Here is an 18,176-nt window from a genome sequence, read left to right as displayed (position 1 = left end):
CTTCCTTTTGTTATTGGGATGGGGGCATAAGTTGATACTAAACAAATTAAGAAAAAGTCAAGGAGTGATTCAGATGGAGATCAAAATATATCTTTGTTAAATCAGAAAAACTGATATAGGAAAATATGGCTCGTTTCTGTTGGTGAGATTTTTATACTGAATCCAGAATTAACTAAACTTAGCACTTAGTCACAGGTATCACCAGACCCCATGGGATGCCCCATGGTGGGTCTGCCTTTGTAAAACTTCAGCGTGATATGACATCAAAAGTATAGGCAACAAAAGAAAAAATAGATCAATTGGAGTAGATCAAAATTTAAAACTTTTGTGCATCAAAGCACGCTATCAACACAGTTAAAAGGCAACCCAAGGAACTGGAGAACATATTTGCAGATTAAATTCCTGATAAGAGATAGATATCCAGAATATATTAAGGACTCCTACAACTCAACAACAAGCAAACACAGAACATGATTTAAAAATGGATGAAGAACTTGCATAGACGTTTCTCCAAAGAAGGTATACAATTGGCTGAGAAGCATATGAAAAGATGCTCAACATCAATAATCACTAAGGAAATACAAATCAAAACCATAATGAGTTACCGCTTGACACCCCTTGGAATAGAAAGGCTTTTTTGTTTTGTTTTGTTTTTTGTAAAGGAAAATAACAGGTGTCAGTGAGGATGTAGAAACATTGGAACCCTGTGCATGGCCAGTGAGGAGGTAAAATGGTGCGATCCCAGTGGAAAACAGTATGGTGGTTTCTTAAAAAATTAAAAATGAAATTTTCATGTGGTCCAGCAATTCCATTTCTGAGTATATACCTAAAACAATTGAAAGCAGGGACTTGAACAGATATTTTTGCATCCATATTTATAGCAGTATTTTTCAGAATGGCCAAAGGAGGAAGTAATTCCAATGTCCATTGATAATGAATATCATTAAATGAAACAAAATGTCATATATCCACATAATGAAATATTATTCAGGCTTAAAAAGAAAGGAAATTCTGGCACATTCTACAATATGGATAAGCCTGGAGGACATTACACTAAGTGAAATAAGCCAGTCACAATAATGCAAATGCTGTATGATTTCACTCATATGAGATATCTAAAGCTGTTATACTTATGGAGACAGAAAGTAGAATGGTAGTTGCCAGGGGTTGGAGAGAGGGAGAATGGGGAGTTGTTAGTGGGAGCAGAGTTTCAGTTTGGGGAAGATGGTAAAAGTTCTGCAGATGGATGGTAGTAAAGATTGCACAGCAATGCGAATGTACTTAATGGCACTGAGCTGTACATTAAAAATAGTTAAATTGGTAAGTTGTGTGTTGTATATATTTACCACAATAAAAACAAAACGAAACAAAACAAAAAACCCAGCATACAGGAACAGAGCAAAGCAGGTTTTCTGTAGTGGTTAGCTCCTAAGAGGAAGGAGAAGGAAGGGGCCCAGCAGCAGTTCTCTCCCTAATTTACCAGTGGCGGAGGATGGAGGGAGGTTAGGACTGATTGATTAATGGCATTCTCTGCACTTGGAAAGCAATATGGGGTAGAAAAGAAGAATCTCCGACACTATTCCGAAACTAGCCTTTTGTCTCTTTCTTGATTTATGTAGAACCTTACATTTTTCCTACATGGCTGCTATCTCACATTATAATTGTACTTCCATTTGTGTCATCATCTGATGTATTTGCCTATTACAAGGTTGCATCATAGGAAATTGCCATTCTTATAAGTGAAAAATGATTGAATGTTTGCCATCTCCTATGGTTCAATACTCAATAGAGAGTAAGCACCTGAAGTTTAAAGAATGGATCTGGTCTAGATAACCCATTCCAGACCAAGGCTTTAGCATGGAGCCTGGCTTAATGTAGAAACATAACAAATATTATCCTTGTAAATGCATGATATTGTGTGGCTATGTCCCCACTCAAATCTCAACTTGAATTGTATCTCCCAGAATTCCCACATGTTGTGGGAGGGACCCAGGGGGAGTTAATCAAATCACGGGGGCCAGTCTTTCCTGTGCTATTCTCATGATAGTGAATAAGTCTCACGAGATCTGATGGGTTTATCCGGGGTTTCCAATTTTGCTTCCTCCTCATTTTTTCTCTTGCCACTGCCATGTAAGAAGTGCCTTTCGCCTCCCGTCATGATTCTGAGGCCTCCCCAGTCATGTGGAACTGTAGGTCCCATTAAACCTCTTTTTCTTCCCAGTCTTGGGTATGTCTGTATCAGTAGTGTGAAAATGGACTAATACAATGTAAGTAGCTATTTGCTGAGTAAATGGACTGGATTCTCCCACCAAATATTACAAAAAATATATATAAAAAGTTTTAATTCTTTTAAAAAAGAAATGAAGTGAAATTTCCTTTGTTGAGTACTAATACTATAACTTTTTTTTGAGACAGAGTCTCGCTCTGTCACCTAGGCTGGAGTGCAGTGGTGCGATCATGGCTTACTGCAGCCACAACTTCCACAGTTCAAGCAATGCTCCTGCTTCAGCCTTCCACGTAGCTGGGACTACAGGTGCTTGCCACCATACCAAGCTAATTTTTTGTATTTTTTCTGTAGAGATGGGGTTTCACCATGTTGCTCAGGCCGATGTTAAACTCTTGAGCTCAAGTGATCTGGTTGTCTCGGCCTCTCAAAGTGCTGGGATTACAGGTGTGAGCCACCACGCCTGGTGCTGATATTATAATAGTTAATGATTAAATATTATTTATAATTTTGTATATCTTGATTTTGTTGCCTTGAAAAAAAATAAAGTAATAGAAGTAAAATAAAATAAATAACATCCCTTTCTAGAATGCATATAACTAAAAACAAAATAAAACAAATAACATCACTATCTAGAATATACATCCTAGACATAGCACCATGTTCTAATTAATGGATAAGAATCCATTTGTAATTTACTAGCTCCATTTTAGGAACAGACATTTATTTTCTTAAATGAAATTGGGCATAAACTTCTTGTCCCCCAATATTCAAGTGGATATTAAGTCTTAGACTAGAATTTGACCCTAGTTTTGGCAAATCCATACCCTCTCCCATCGCGGCTGTTTTAACTTGGATTCAGTGTCACTTTTTCTCATGTTGTACTTCAGCTGGGATGATTTGGTAAAAGCAATATTTAGAGCACTGAGGTGTCAGAGATAGAGCCCAACATATTGACCTCACCCTTACTCGCATTTCATAGGGATGAAGAGTTAAAATTTTCCCTTTTTCTCTCCGTATTACCCTACTACCCTGCCCTGTCATTTGGATTCAAAGTATATTTCTGGACATGGGATTCTGTTTTCACTAACATTTTTCTCATAGTCGGTTTCTGGATATGGAATTCTGTTTCCACTAACATTTTTCTCATGGTCTATGTGAAGAGGCAAAATTACATAGTGGTTAAAAGTGTAGACCTTGGAATTAGACAGCTTGAGCATGAATTTCAGCTGTCACTTTTGAGTCGTGTGACCTTTGGCAAGTTACTTAATTTCTCTATGCTTCGGTTTCCTGATATCCAACATGAGGGTTAAATAGGTTAAAATGTACAAAGATCTTACAGCAGACCCTGTGATATAGGAAGAGCTCTAGCAGTATTAGTTGTTATTAATATCATAATTATTAATAGTATTATTATTACTAATTATATAGTGACGATCATGTGAATCTTTTAGTTTGAAGGAAATCTTGCTAAAAGAATTTCTAGGAGATCAGAGGCAAAAAAAAAAAAAAAAAGAAAAAAAGAAAAAAAAGAAAAAAAAACAGTCAACCAAGTTTCCAGGTTTTTGAGGGGAATCACTTAGAAGGGAGGCAGGGAGCAATTTGAGTCTAAATGGCAGGATAAGGCAGATAAGGCAGTAGGGAAAAAAAAAAAATATATATAATATATGGAGAGAGAAGAGAGAGAAGAAACTTCAGTTTTCTGCATTTTTTCTTTTTTTTTTTTTTTTTTTTTTTTTTGAGATGGAGTCTTGCTCTGTTACCCAGGTCGGAGCAGAGTGACGTGATCTTGGCTCACTGCAACTTCCACCTCCCGGGTTCAAGCGATTCTCCCACCTCAGCCTCCCGAGTAGCTGGGACTACAGGCATGCGCCACCACGCCCAGCTAATTTTTGTATTTTTAGTAGAGATGGGGTTTCACCATATTGGCCAGGCTGGTCTCGAACTATTGACCTCATGATCCCCTCACCTCGGCTTTCCAAAGTGCTAGGATTACAGGCATGAGCCACCGCACCAGGCCAGTTCTATGCCATTCTATACAATAAGAGAGCCCATCAATAAGATGCACTATTTCTCTAACAACACAAAGCTATTATTATTTAAGAGCTATTGCTCTTAAAACACGAACCTAATCTTAACTAGAATGGGAAAAAGCAACAGAGAATCCAAATTAAAAGAGGCAAAATGAGAAACAAATTCTGGGGTTATGGATTGGTGCAGACCTACTGAGAAGGAGAAAGCCTAGCACTTGATATGTAGTAGGCACGCAATAAAAGATTGTAAAATGAATTTGTTGAATGAAAGAAAATTAGGATTTGGGAGATCAGAGGTTATGGGCAAAAGTTGACATCCCCCATCTCTCATGGAAACATTTCCACCTAGAAAATGAGATGGCACAGAGCTGTTAGGTCCAGCCTGAGAAGTTCAAGATGTCAGAGGTAATGTGGACTCAGTAGGTGATACATAGACATCCCTGGCAGTAGAGAAGGGAAGTTGCTGTCTGCACAGGAGTATCCCAGTATCCCAAATCACCTCGAAGAGGTTAAACGATGCTCTGAGCTGGGTGAGACATGGCTGGAACCTTCCTAATAACGATAGTGGCAGATGATAAGGAAAACAAAATTAGTTCTTCCTGGCCAGGCATAGTGGCTCACGCCTGTAATCCCAGCACTTTGGGAGGTCGAGGTGGGCAGATCACTTGCAGCCGGGAGTTCGAGACCTGCCTGGCCAACATGGCAAAACCCCCTCTCTACTAAAAATACAAAAATTAGCCCGAATGTAGTGACCTGCACCTGCACCTGTAGTTCCAGCTACTTGGGAGGCTGAGGGAGGAGAATCACTTGAACCTTGGAGGTGGAGGTTGCAGTGAACTGGGATCGCGCCACAGCACTCCAGCCTGGGTGGCAGAGCAAGACTTTGTCTCAAAAAAAAAAAAGAAAAAGATTCTTCCTGTGTGCTGGGCTCTGTTCTAAGCTCTTTAAATGTAGGACAACCCTTTGACCCAGGCACCACTCTCAGTCCTATGTTTCAGATGACGTATTTTATGGCAGGCAGGATTCCAAGACAACCGCACTGACCTCTGCTTTCTAGTGTTATGTCTTGGTGATCCCCTCTCATTCCACATGGTAGGACCTGTGACTTCCTCTTGCCAACAGAATACAGCAAAGGTGATGGAGAGGGTGTCACTGCCTTGATTGAATTATATTGTATGGCAAAGGTGATGGGATGTCACGGCCCTCACTATCTTACTACATATAGGACTCCGAGAACACTCATTTTCGTTATCCTGTTGGCCTCGAAGAAGCAAGCCACCGTGAGTTCTACAGCCACGAGAAAATGATTTCTGCCAGCAATCCGAATGAACCTGGAGGCTGATTTTTCTCCATTCAAACCTCTACATGAGAACACAGCCCAACTGATGCCTCGTTGACAGCCTCATAGGGCTCTGAGCAGAAGAGCCAGCTAAGCTGTGTCCAGACTCCTGATCCATGAAAACTTGAGATAATAAATATATGTCATTTTAAGCTGCTAAGTGTATGATAACATGTAACTTGGCAATGAAAACAAAGGCATCTTTTGTCAAAGAATGATAGCAGTGTACTAGGTTCTGTGATTTACATAACTCAGTGCTCTCCCAAGAGGATGAGACTAGGGCAGGAGAGGTGAAAGTATGATTTGAGGTCCTCCTCCTGACATGGAACTGCCTATGTCCAAAAAGTCTCTTTAGTTTCTAATTTCCCCATGATGCCTTTGACAGGTTCAGAGCTCCTTACCCTATTTGGTTGTCCTGAAAGTAAGGTACTTGCTTACTTATCTGTTATTTCCTCTGAAATGTAAGCTCAGGGAGGGCAGGGACTAAATCTAGCACCTCCAGTAACTAGCCTAGTGCATGGGTTCAATAAATATTTGTTAAATGAATATATGAATGTATGAAGAGCTGACTGCATACCATCAAGGTAAAAGATTAAGTGACTAAAAGCAAGCACACTGAGAAGTTAAATGACTTGCTCATGATATCACAACTACAAAATGGTAGGAAAAGGCAGGATCTAAATCTTGGAAGGGTCAATGCTTTAGATCGGGGTCTGCAAACTATACCCTGCAGGCAAAATCTATCCCATCACCCATTTTTGTATGGACCATGTGATAATGATAGTTTTCACATTTTCAAATACTTGAAAAAACAACAGCCTAAAGTAATATTTTAAGACCTGTGAAAATTACATGAAATTCAAATTTTGGTGCCTGTAGATAGAGTTTTATTGACACACAAACGCAGCCCCACTTACTTGTTTACCTACTGTCTATGGTTGCTTTCATGCCACGGTGGTAGAGCTGAGTCCTTTCCACAAAGACCGTGTGACTCACAAAGCCTAAAACATTTACGTAGGTGGCCTTTTACCGAAAAAGTTGTCCGTGGAGTGAGACCATCTGGATTCAAATCCTATCTCCCGCACTTCTCTGCTCTATAATCTTGGCAGGTCACTTAAGTGTTTTGTTTTGTCATCTGTAAAATGAAGATTAAAAAGTTCACCTAACTCATACGTGGTAGTAAGGATCACCCACCACACATGTAAAAGTCCCAACAAATGTTAGTCACCACAATCGTCACATCAGTGTGACATATCACATCCAAGTCATGTTGTGAAAATGTACCTTGTAGGAGAAATGTTATCGATGAATATCTGATGTTTATTAATGCTTTTTGATTATTACAGTTAAGACGCTGGTAACCAGAATAGTTGGGTGCCGTGGCTCACCCCATAATCCCAGCACTTTGGGAGGCCGAGACAGACGAATCACTTGAGGTCAGGAGTTCAAGACCAGCCTGGCCAACATAGTGAAACCCTGTCTCTACTAAAAATACAAAAATTAGCTAGGCATGGTGGTGCGTGCCTGTAGTCCCAGCTACTCAGGAGGCTGAGGCAGGAGAATCACTTGAACTTGGGAGGCGGAGGTTGCAGTGAGCTGAGATCATACCAGTGCACTCCAGCCTGGAAAACAGAGTGAGACTCTATCTCAAAGAAAAAAAAAGAAGAGAGAGAGAGACAGAAAGAGAGAGGGAGGGAGGGAGGGAGGGAGGAAGGAAGGAAGGAAAGAAGGAAGGAAGGAAGGAAGGAAGGAAGGAAGGAAGGAAGGAAGGAAGGAAGGAAAGAAGGGGAAAGGGGAAGGGAAGGGAAGGAAGGAAGGAAGGAAAAGAAAAGAAAAAAGGAAAGAAAATAAAAAGAAAGAAAGAAAGAAAGACAGACAGAGAGAGAGAGAGAGAGAGACAGATAGACAGACAGACAGACAGATAGATAGAGAGATAGATAGATAGATAGATAGATAGATTCTGGTGACTACAATATATACACTTTGTGTTCACTGAACCACTATTCTCTGCCAGTTCCTGCCAAACAGAATAGTATCTTTCCCAGGCTTCTTTGTGTGTACATGTGTATGCATGCTTGCACATAGCACACATTGCATTTGGTAGTCAGTTCACTCCATGGCAAAATGCCACACTCTGAAGTTCTCATTACTGGATAACTTTGGAAATTTGAACTCACATATAGGATGAATTTCCAGTCCCTAATACATGTCCTGGGAGCCAAACTTCATATGACTCTCCTTTGAGGCAGAGTCAGAGAAAGGATAGATAGTTCTGCCTATAAATAGAGTAAAGTTATTTTTCTTCCACATCATGATACCTGAAATGCTTCTATTGTATATTCATTACTTGAGTTCTTAAGTTATTTTCATTTCTAAAAATATTCTAACAACCAGAAGAGTGCCAAGTATTTTGTAGCTACATATTTCACCTCAAAGTTGAGCATGATTATATAGAAATGTTATGCTAGTGGGTGGTCCAGCAAAAGGTAAATATCTCAGAGAGATGAACTCTCCGCAGGAATTTCATCTTCCTTTCTCTCCATGAGGCCCTGATGATGGGTTACATTTTCAGAAGAAAATAACGAAAGGCAGAGAGATGCTTACTGGTGGCACCTGACGTCTCCACCCGGAGTAAGTGACTTGTCTTTCCAGGTTGCGTTGCATGCATTGCAACAAAGCTTGGTCAGAGTTTCCCAACATCTAGAGCGCATAAGAACAATCTATAGAGCACGTTAAGAATGTAGACACCGACTCGGGGTGGTGGCTCATGCCTGTAATCCCAGCATTTTGGGAGGCCAAGGCAGGAGGATTGCTTGAGTCCAGGAGTTTGAGACCAGCCTGGTCTACATAGCAAGACCCCACCTCTACAAATAATATTTTTAAAAAGAATGGAGTTTTCTAACTCCAAATTCCAGAGATTCTGATTCTGTAGGCTTGGTGTAGGGAGTTTTTCTTCCTTTGAAAGCACCCCAGGTGATTCCGATGGTCTCTGATCCATACTTTGGGAAAATGTGACCTGGAGGTGATTGGCTCTCAAACTTGGCCAGTTCAACCCTACGTAGATAATGTTTGGCTCATGTTTCTTTGCTGGTACTGGTGGTCACAAAGGTGACCCAGCTGCACCAGAGGTGAGAATCCAACTCTAGAACCATGGTTCCAATTAGTCCTAGAGTTATTTCACGTCAGACTATCAGAAATCTTGTCCTTGGGCTTTTTGGTCAGATGAATATATAATGCAGGGTCTGTACATCCAGCAACTTGTTGAAATAGTAGGTGCCTATCTTTAGAAGTGGCAGTCATGGCCTTCCAGTCACTGTACTGTTCTCCAAAAAGATGGTCAGAAGGAAAGGTTTGCTGAACTGATGAATACTGGCTTCCAAAAAGAATCCCATCCAAATGCCAGACTCTCACATCTGGAGCTAAAACAGTAAGTGATAGAGGCTATAAACTTCAAAAGAAAAGATTCCTTGCCCTCAGGCAGGAAGGCATTATAAATCTCACTGAGAAGCTGAGAAGCTGGTTAAACTCATTATTTGCTGTTCAAGACTCTCCTCTTGCAGTTTTCATCCTTTGTTAAATTTATAATCTCTAAATCCTTAGCCAAGATCCAAGCCTTTCGGGAGGTAGCAGCCGGAAGATTTAGAAGTTATCCAGTCCCCAGGGGTGTTAATGGTGAAATAGACTTTGGTAATACGTTCTTAATTGTCACCATAAATCAACATGGTACAATATGTTAAGTCGGCCCATGTAACTTGCTGATTGGAGAGGCTTTTCCATGGTTTGGAGACAGCTGTAACTTTGATGAGACAAGTGGTTTGTCTCGGGGGATGTGACCCAATAAACATACTAATTCATTTTTGGAATATCTGCCATGCTCTCTACCCTCAGAGGAGGCACCTGATTGGTTGAGGGAAGAAGCTCCTAAGTGTTCAGGGTTGAAGTTTTAACACAGAGAGTGAAGGACATTTTTTGCCCCTGGACTGTAGTTTTTTACTGAAATCTTTTGTACCTTAGGGATTTTTTTTTTCTTTAAATGTGTCCTCTGGAATCTGTCAGCCAGCTTATGCAGTCTTTTAGAGTTTCTCCAAGGATACCCCAATTATTTTTTCTTTGCATACATTGCATGTATTTTCTTTCCAATCCATTCATTACACATGTACTGCACACCTACTAGGTGCAAGGCACCATTCTCAGCACTGAGGCTGTAGCAGATGAAAACTCTATACTCATAGAGGTTATATTCCAGAGGAGAACAGCAGACAACTTACTCTTATAAATAAGAATGTCGGGTTATTTAATGAAAATAATAAATGCTCTTTGATCTGAAAGAGGCTTCCTCGGATTGGGAGGTTAAATAAATTGCATGCAAAGAGGTCAGGTTTAAGGTGAGGCTTTCATGAAATGGAGAAACCAGCCATGATCTAGGGGAAGAGTGGTCCAGGCTGAGGGGACAGTGAAGACAGGGGCACTAGAGTAGAAGGTAGTTTGGCATATTTGATAAACAGTATAAAAGCAAATGTGCCTGAAAGCCTATGTGAAAGGGACATTGAAAAGAGGATCAGAGAGATGAGGAAGGGTCAAATCATAGCAGTCCAGGCAACGAGTGGTACGTGAAGCATGAAAGGAAGAAGGGGAGGAGGGCTTTAGTGGCATGATGCAATTTTAATTAAAAAACACCAGCTCGTTCTGCAGAAAATGGCCCATAGCAGGGCAAGTGTGGAAGCCGGGATGTCAAAGACAAGGCTCTTGCAGTTTTCCAGGTAGAAGATGGGGACCAGGATGAGAGGGATAAAGATGGAGAGACGATGATGGATTGGATGGGGGTGGATGAGCTGGCAGTGGGGAGGTGAGGGAATGGAGGAATCAAGAGTGATATTCAGTTTTTGGCTTGAGCACCTGGATGAATGTTGGTGTCATTTACTGACATGGGAAAGAAAAATTGCTTTAAATTGGAGTTTTTTTTTTTTTTGTACTGTTCATATATATATATATATATAAAATTATATTTTAAGTTCTAGGGTGCATGTGCACAATGTGCAGGTTTGTTACATATGTATATATGTGCCATGTTGGTGTGTTGCACCCATTAACTCGTCATTTACATTAGGTATATCTCCTAATGCTATCCCTCCCTCTTACCCCTCCCCACAATAGGACCCAGTGTGTGATGCTCCCCTTCCTGTGTCCAAGTGATCTCATTGTTCAATTCCCACCTATGAGTAGGAACATGTGGTACGTGTTTTTCTGTTCTTGCGATAGTTTGCTGAGAATGATGGTTTCCAGCTGCATCCATGTCCCTACAAACGACACGAACTCATCCTTTTTTATGGCTGCATAGTATTCCATGGTGTATATGTGCCACATTTTCTTAACCCAGTCTGTCACTGATGGACATTTGGGTTGATTCCAAGTCTTTGCTATTGTGAATAATGCTGCACTAAACATACGTGTGCATGTGTCTTTATGACAGCATAACTTATAATCCTTTGGGTATATCCCCAGTAATGGGATGGCTGGGTCAAGTGGTATTTCTAGTTCTAGATCCTTGAGGAATCGCCATACTGTTTTCCACAATGGTTGAACTAGTTTACGGTCCCACCAACAGTGTAAAAGTGTTCCTATTTCTCCACATCCTCTCCAGCACCTGTTGTTTCCTGACTTTTTAATGATTGCCATTCTAACTGGTGTGAGATGGTATCTCATTGTGGTTTTCATTTGCATTTCTCTGATGGCGAGTGATGATGAGCATTTTTTCATGTGTCTGTTGGCTGTATGCATGTATTCTTTTGAGAAGTGTCTGTTCATATCCTTTGCGCACTTTTTGATGGGGTTGTTTGTTTTTTTCTTGTAAATTTGTTTGAGTTCTTTGTAGGTTCTGGATATTAGCCCTTTGTCAGATGAGTAGATTGCAAAAATTTTCTCCCATTCTGTAGGTTGCCTGTACATTCTGATGGTAGTTTCTTTTACTGTGCAGAAGCTCTTTAGTTTAATTAGATCCCATTTGTCAATTTTGGCTTTTGTTGCCGTTGCTTTTGGTGTTTTAGACATGAAGTCCTTGCCCATGCCTATGTCCTGAATGGTATTGCCTAGGTTTTCTTCTAGGGTTTTTATGGTTTTAGGTCTAACATTCAAGTCTCTAATCCATCTTGAATTAATTTTCATATAAGGAGTAAGGAAAGGATCCAGTTTCAGCTTTCTACTTATGGCTAGCCAATTTTCCCAGCACCATTTATTAAATAGGGAATCCTTTCCCCATTTCTTGTTTTTGTCAGGTTTATCAAAGATCAGATGGCTGTAGATGTGTGGTATTATTTCTGAGGACTCTGTTCTGTTCCATTGGTCTATATCTCTGTTTTGGTACCAGTACCATGCTGTTTTGGTTACTGTAGCCTTGTAGTATAGTTTTAAGTCAGGTAGCGTGATGCCACTAGCTTTGTTCTTTTGGCTTAGGATTGTCTTGGAGATGTGGGCTCTTTTTTGGTTCCATATGAACTTTAAAGCATTTTTTTCCAATTCTGTGAAGAAAGTCATTGGTAGCTTAATGGGGATGGCAGTGAATCTGTAAATTACCTTGGGCAGTATGGCCATTTTCACAATATTGATTCTTCCTATTCATGAGCATGGTATGTTCTTCCATTTGTTTGTGTCCTCTTTTATTTCACTGAGCAGTGGTTTGTAGTTCTCCTTGAAGAGGTCCCTTACATCCCTTGTAAGTTGGATTCCTAGGTATTTTATTCTCTTTGAAGCTATTGTGAATGGAAGTTCATTCATGATTTGGCTCTCTGTTTGTCTGTTACTGGTGTATAAGAATGCTTGCGATTTTTGCACGTTGATTTTGTATCCTGAGACTTTGCTGAAGTTGTTTATCAGCTTTAGGAGATTTTGGGCTGAGACAATGGGGTTTTCTAAATATACAATCATATCATCTGCAAACAGGGACAATTTGATTTCATCTTTTCCTAACTGAATACCGTTGATTTCTTTCTCTTGCCTGATTGCCCTAGCCAGAACTTCCAACACTATGTTGAATAGGAGTGGTGAGAGAGGGCATCCCTGTCTTGTGCCAGTTTTCAAAGGGAATGCTTCCAGTTGTTGCCCATTCAGTATGATATTGGCTGTGGGTTTGTCATGAATAGCTTTTATTATTTTGAGATATGTTCCATCAATACCGAATTTATTGAGAGTTTTTAGCATGAAGGGCTGTTGAATTTTGTCGAAGGCCTTTTCTGCATCTATTGAGATAATCATGTGGTTTGGTTCTGTTTATATGCTGGATTACATTTATTGATTTGCATATGTTGAACCAGCCTTGCATCCCAGGGATGAAGCCCACTTGATCATGGTGGATAAGCTTTTTGATGTGCTGCTGGATTCGGTTTGCCAGTATTATATTGAGGATTTTTGCATTGATATTCATCAGGGATATTGATCTAAAATTCTCTTTTTTTGTTGTATCTCTGTCAGGCTTTGGTATCAGGATGATGTTGGCCTCATAAAATGAGTTAGGGAGGATTCCCTCTTTTTCTATTGATTGGAATAGTTTCAGAAGGAATGGTACCAACTCCTCCGTGTACCTCTGGTAGAATTCGGCTGTGAATCCGTCTGGTCCTGGACTTTTCTTGGTTGGTAGACTATTAATTATTGCCTCAATTTCAGAGCCTGCTATTGGTCTAGTCAGGGATTCAACCTCTTCCTGGTTTAGTCTTGGGTGAGTGTAAGTGTCCAGGAAATTATCCATTTCTTCTAGGTTTTCTAGTTTATTTGCGTGAAGGTATTTACAGTATTCTCTGATGGTAGTTTGTATTTCTGTGGGGTCGGTGGTGATATCCCCTTTATAATTTTTTATTGCATCTATTTGATTCTTCTCTCTTTTCTTCTTCATTAGTCTTGCTAGTGGTCTATCAATTTTGTTGATCTTTTCGAAAAACCAGCTCCTGGATTCATTGATTGTTTGGAGGGTTTTTTGTGTTTCTATCTCCTTCAGTTCTGCTCTGATCTTAGTTATTTCTTGCCTTCTGCTAGCTTTTGAATGTGTTTGCTCTTGCTTCTCTAGTTCTTTTAATCGTGGTGTTAGGGTGTCAATTTTAGATCTTTCCTGCTTTCTCTTGTGGGCATTTAGTAAATTGAAGTTTTTGGTTTCAAGTTTTATGTAGGGGGCAGGAACTCAATAGTTCTGTTTAGGACATGTTGAGTTTCAGGTGAGTAGTAGACATTGACATGGGGCTATTGAGCCAGGGGCTCAAGGGAAAGGTCAGGTGAAAACCGTGACCAGCTGAGGCCGAGCGCAGTGGTTCATGTCTGTGATCCCAGCACTTTGGGAGGCTGAGGTGGGCAGATCACGAGGTCAAGAGATTGTGACCATCCTGGCTAACATGGTGAAACCCCATCTCTATTAGAAATACAAAAAATTAGCCAGGCGTGGTGGCAGGCACTTGTAATCCCAGCTACTAGGGAGGCTGAGGCAGGAGAATCACTTCAACCCAGGAGGCTGCAGCAGCTGAGACAGACTTCACTCCAGCCTGGGTGACAGAGCAAGACTCTCTGCCCCAAAAAAAAAAAGTCTTCCAGCTAAAGGACAGAAAAATGAGCTTCCATTGGCACTGACTTTGTATTAGCATAGGTGACTAGTCAAACTCCCAGCTGGCAGGGACATTGAGCAATTAAGCAAATAGAGTATTAGAGGCCAAAAATTCAAGCTATTCCTGTAGAACTTTCCAGACACTATGCTAAGCATTTAGAAGAGGAATATATATATGTAATGTATGTATGTATGTGTGTGTGTGTATATATGTACAATATGTATATGTACATATCAGTATCCTTGCCGTCTTGAACCATGTTGTCAACTGAGTTATAGTTGCTTTTAGGGAGTTGTCTTATAGGGCTCAAGTGACCAAGATTTGAATGCCAACCCTCAAATTTGCTAGTTCTGCATTTTAAGTTAATTTTATTTTTTGAACATTATCATACAGTAAAACTGATTTTTTTCATGTACAGTTCTATGACTGTGTAGGCATATATTTATATAATCACCATAATCAGAATACACGACAGTTCCATCACCCCAGAAAACTCCCTCCTGCTATGCTAGTATAGTCATGCTGTAATCCCCATGCCAACCCCTGTGGTCTGTTCTCTGTCACCATGGTCTTGTCTTTTCAAGAATGGCATATAGATGAAATCACACAGTAGGTAACATTTTGAGACTGGTTTCTTTCACTTAGAACGATGTCTTTGAGATTCGTCTACACTGTTGTATGTATCAGTAGTTCATTCCTTTTCATTACCGAATAGCATTTCATTGTATGGGTGTGCCACAGTTAGATAAAGCTTTTTACCCATTGAAGGGCATTTAGGGGCAGTTTGGGGCAATTATGAATAAAGATTCCATTTTGGGGCAGGTGCAAGTAAAGCTGCTATCAACACGTGTGTACAGGTGTTTGTATGAACATAAGTTTGTATTTCATTTTTTTTTCTTTTGAGACAGAGTCTCACTCTGTCACTCAGGCTGGAGTGCAGTGGCACGATCTCAGCTCACTGCAACCTTCGCCTCCCAGGTTCAAGCAATTCTCCTGCGTCAGCCTCCCGAGTACCTGAGATTATAGGCACGTGTCACCACGCCTGGCTAATTTTTAGTAGAGATGGGGTTTCACCATGTTGCCCAGGCTGGTCTAGAACTCCTGACCTCAAGTGATCCACCCGCCTCGGCCTCCCAAAGTGCTGGGATTACAGCCGTGAGCCACTGTGCCCAGACTAGTTTGCATTTCTTGAGGGGAAATAACTGTGGCATTAGTGGGTCATATGGTATGCACACATTTTCCAGTTCATTTTCAACTTTCTGAACCCCAGTTTCTATTTCATAGGGCTGTTCTGTTGACTAGCTGAAGTAACATGTGTTCAATGTCTGACACATGATTTTTTTGGGGTCAGGATATTTCTCCCCATATCCCAAATACTAAGGTGTATTGGGACAGTGAAATTAGCACAAATATATTACCCCATTATTGAGTCTTTGGAGTTTATTAAAACATAGAATTCCCCATGGGAATCAGGTAATGCTCTAGTCTAAAAGTACCTCATAAAAATAGGCTTTTATAAATATGTTACATTCTCTAAAATCTATGTCTTTTCTAATTCTTCCTCTCTCAAAACAAACCTTAACCCATTCTGTAAGTGGTACAATTTCAGGCGATGGATAAATTAGCCTGTGGAGGCCACCTCTGTTTCTTCTCAGGGAGTTAGTTCCCTGATTAGATGTACAGTGGTCTTGTTTCATCTCTTCGTAATCCAAATAAGCTCTTACCAGACACTGCCAGACAGACTACTAAATTACCTATGTTTTATATGCCAAATAGGGAAAATGGGTATTATTTAAAGGGTAGCCAGATTTAGAAACAAAACAAAGCAAAAGCAAGTATCAACAATAACAGATGCTCATGCAGTATTTGAGACATACTAAAATAATTCTGTTATCTGTTTGAAATTCGCATTTAGTTGTGCTTCCTTTATTTTGTCTGGCAGCCCTAATTCTTCACTTTCCGATTTTCATTTTTTGTTTGTAGAGGGCTGTGGTTACTCCAGGCAAACACATCTTCAGGCCTTAACAGAGGTATACCAAATCCTTTAGGCTGGAAAGGAGAAGAATAAAGAACAGTTACTGCAGAGGTTTGACCATCCAAAGAGGAAATTTGTCTGGTCTGTAAGCCCTCTTTGTAGTTATTTCTGTCACTGTTAATAGTATATTGAAACTCAAAGTTGATTATAACATTTTGCAGACTTGTTTTTAGTTATACCCCCATGTTACTTTCATTCATTCATTGAGTATTTCATATTTTGATGTTTATTTATGGCCTAGCGTTTTCCCAGCAGGAAAGAAAAGCTAACAAGGGCATCATTTCCCACCATGCAGAGGAAGGAAGGACTATTTTGCCAATTACCCTTTACATAAATATCTGGTAATGAATGACTGAAAGAATTCTTCCAGTGGTACTGCTGTTTTACAGAATGATTCAAGCATCAAAGTATAGCAGAGGTCTCCAAACAATAAGTGATATGATGATGATGATGATGATGATGATGATGATGATGGTGATGATAATGATGATTTAATGATAACTAACATCCATCGAGCACTTACTCTATATCAAAAACTATACTGGCTGGGCGCGGTGGCTCACGCCTGTAATCCCAGCACTTTAGACCAGTGGATCACGAGGTCAGGAGATCGAGACCATTCTGGCTAATGTGGTGAAACCCCATCCTACTAAAAATACAATAAATAAATAAATAAATAGTCAGGCGTGGTGGCGGGCACCTGTAGTCCCAGCTACTTGGGAGGCTGAGGCAGGAGAATGGCGTGAACCCGGGAGATGGAGCTTGCAGTGAGCCGAGATCGCACCACTGCACTCCAGCCTGGGAGACACAGTGAGACTCCGTCTCAAAAACAAAAACAAACAAACAAACAAAGAACTGTACTAAGTGCTTTAGCTTTATTATATCGCTTAATCCTTGTAAGAATACTGTTATTTTCTTCATTTTACAGATGAGAACATTGAGGCAGGGAACAGCCACCTGCCCAAAGACAGTGGTTATGTTAATTATGCATGTCTCTGAAGAATTTCAGGTTTTCCATCAGAGAAAAAGCTGCGTTTGAACACAAAACCCCATCCTCTGTGCAGCTCAGACATGTCACAATTGACCCACTCCACCTCTCTACCTCAGATCTTAGGAAAATGGGAACTATTTATTCCTAGTGAGGGGGGATTAGTCAGCTGCTGGGATGCCCTGGCATCTAGTTCCAATTCTGGCCCAAACATGTCCCTGAACCTCAGTTTCTTTACCTGTGGGTGTTTCTTTACCAGCTGAGAGTTCTATTAAGTTATCTCAGAGTTCTCTACCATGTTTTCAGCTCTCTTACCTATAATCTCTGGTGTTTGATTCATGTGGAAAAGGTCACAAAGGATGCATAACTGGAATGAGAGGAGAAATACAAGGAGAAGCTAAATGTAGACAGAAAAATATATTGAATGAGACACTGCCGGCAATAGAAACAGCCCCAGCAAGAAGAGGAAAAAGAAGATGATTGAATCCAGACGCTGCTCACCTAGAATACATGCTTGCTCTGATAGGAAGGTTGCATTTTATTCCTGTACCCTCACCCAGAAAGACAAGCACTGGAAACAGGTTGATGAATGCGTGGAGAGTTGAAACCAAGTATGCTTAGAGGCAACCGCAGCGGGAGGGGGACCTCAAAGTGATTGAGAACAAGCCCCTATCTTCCATTTAAAATATAATCTGGTAATAAAGTGCATTTGATTTTAGAAAAATTACTGTATTTCTTTTTTCTTTCTTTTTATTTGAGACAGAGTCTTGCTCTGTCATCAGGCTGGAGTGCAATGGCACAATCTCGGCTCACTGCACCCTCTGCCTCCTGGGTTCAAGTGATTCTCCTGCCTCAGCCTCCCAAGTTGCTGGGATTACAGGTGTGCACCACCATGCCTGGCTAATTTTTGTGTTTTTAGTAGAGATGGGGTTTCATCATGTTGGCCAGGCTGGTCTCGAACTCCTGACCTCAGGTGAT

General features: G+C 40.5%; 1 long non-coding RNA gene across 1 annotated transcript in view; it reads left to right on the top strand.

Annotated features, from left to right (window-relative positions):
• The window catches only part of LOC116271312, a 55,036-nt gene extending 37,111 nt beyond the window's left edge, over positions 1 to 17,925 (top strand). Inside the window, exons 2-3 of the long non-coding RNA XR_004179830.1 lie at positions 16,159 to 16,291; positions 17,548 to 17,925. This is a non-coding gene — a long non-coding RNA (uncharacterized LOC116271312). The remainder of the gene's footprint in view (positions 1 to 16,158; positions 16,292 to 17,547) is intronic.
• Positions 17,926 to 18,176: the final 251 nt, after the last annotated feature.

This window comes from Papio anubis, chromosome 18, assembly GCF_008728515.1.
Source record: "Papio anubis isolate 15944 chromosome 18, Panubis1.0, whole genome shotgun sequence".
NCBI lineage: Eukaryota > Metazoa > Chordata > Mammalia > Primates > Cercopithecidae > Papio > Papio anubis.
The sequence above is the reverse complement of the archived record's forward strand: the minus strand, read 5'-3'. Positions and strand labels throughout refer to the sequence as shown.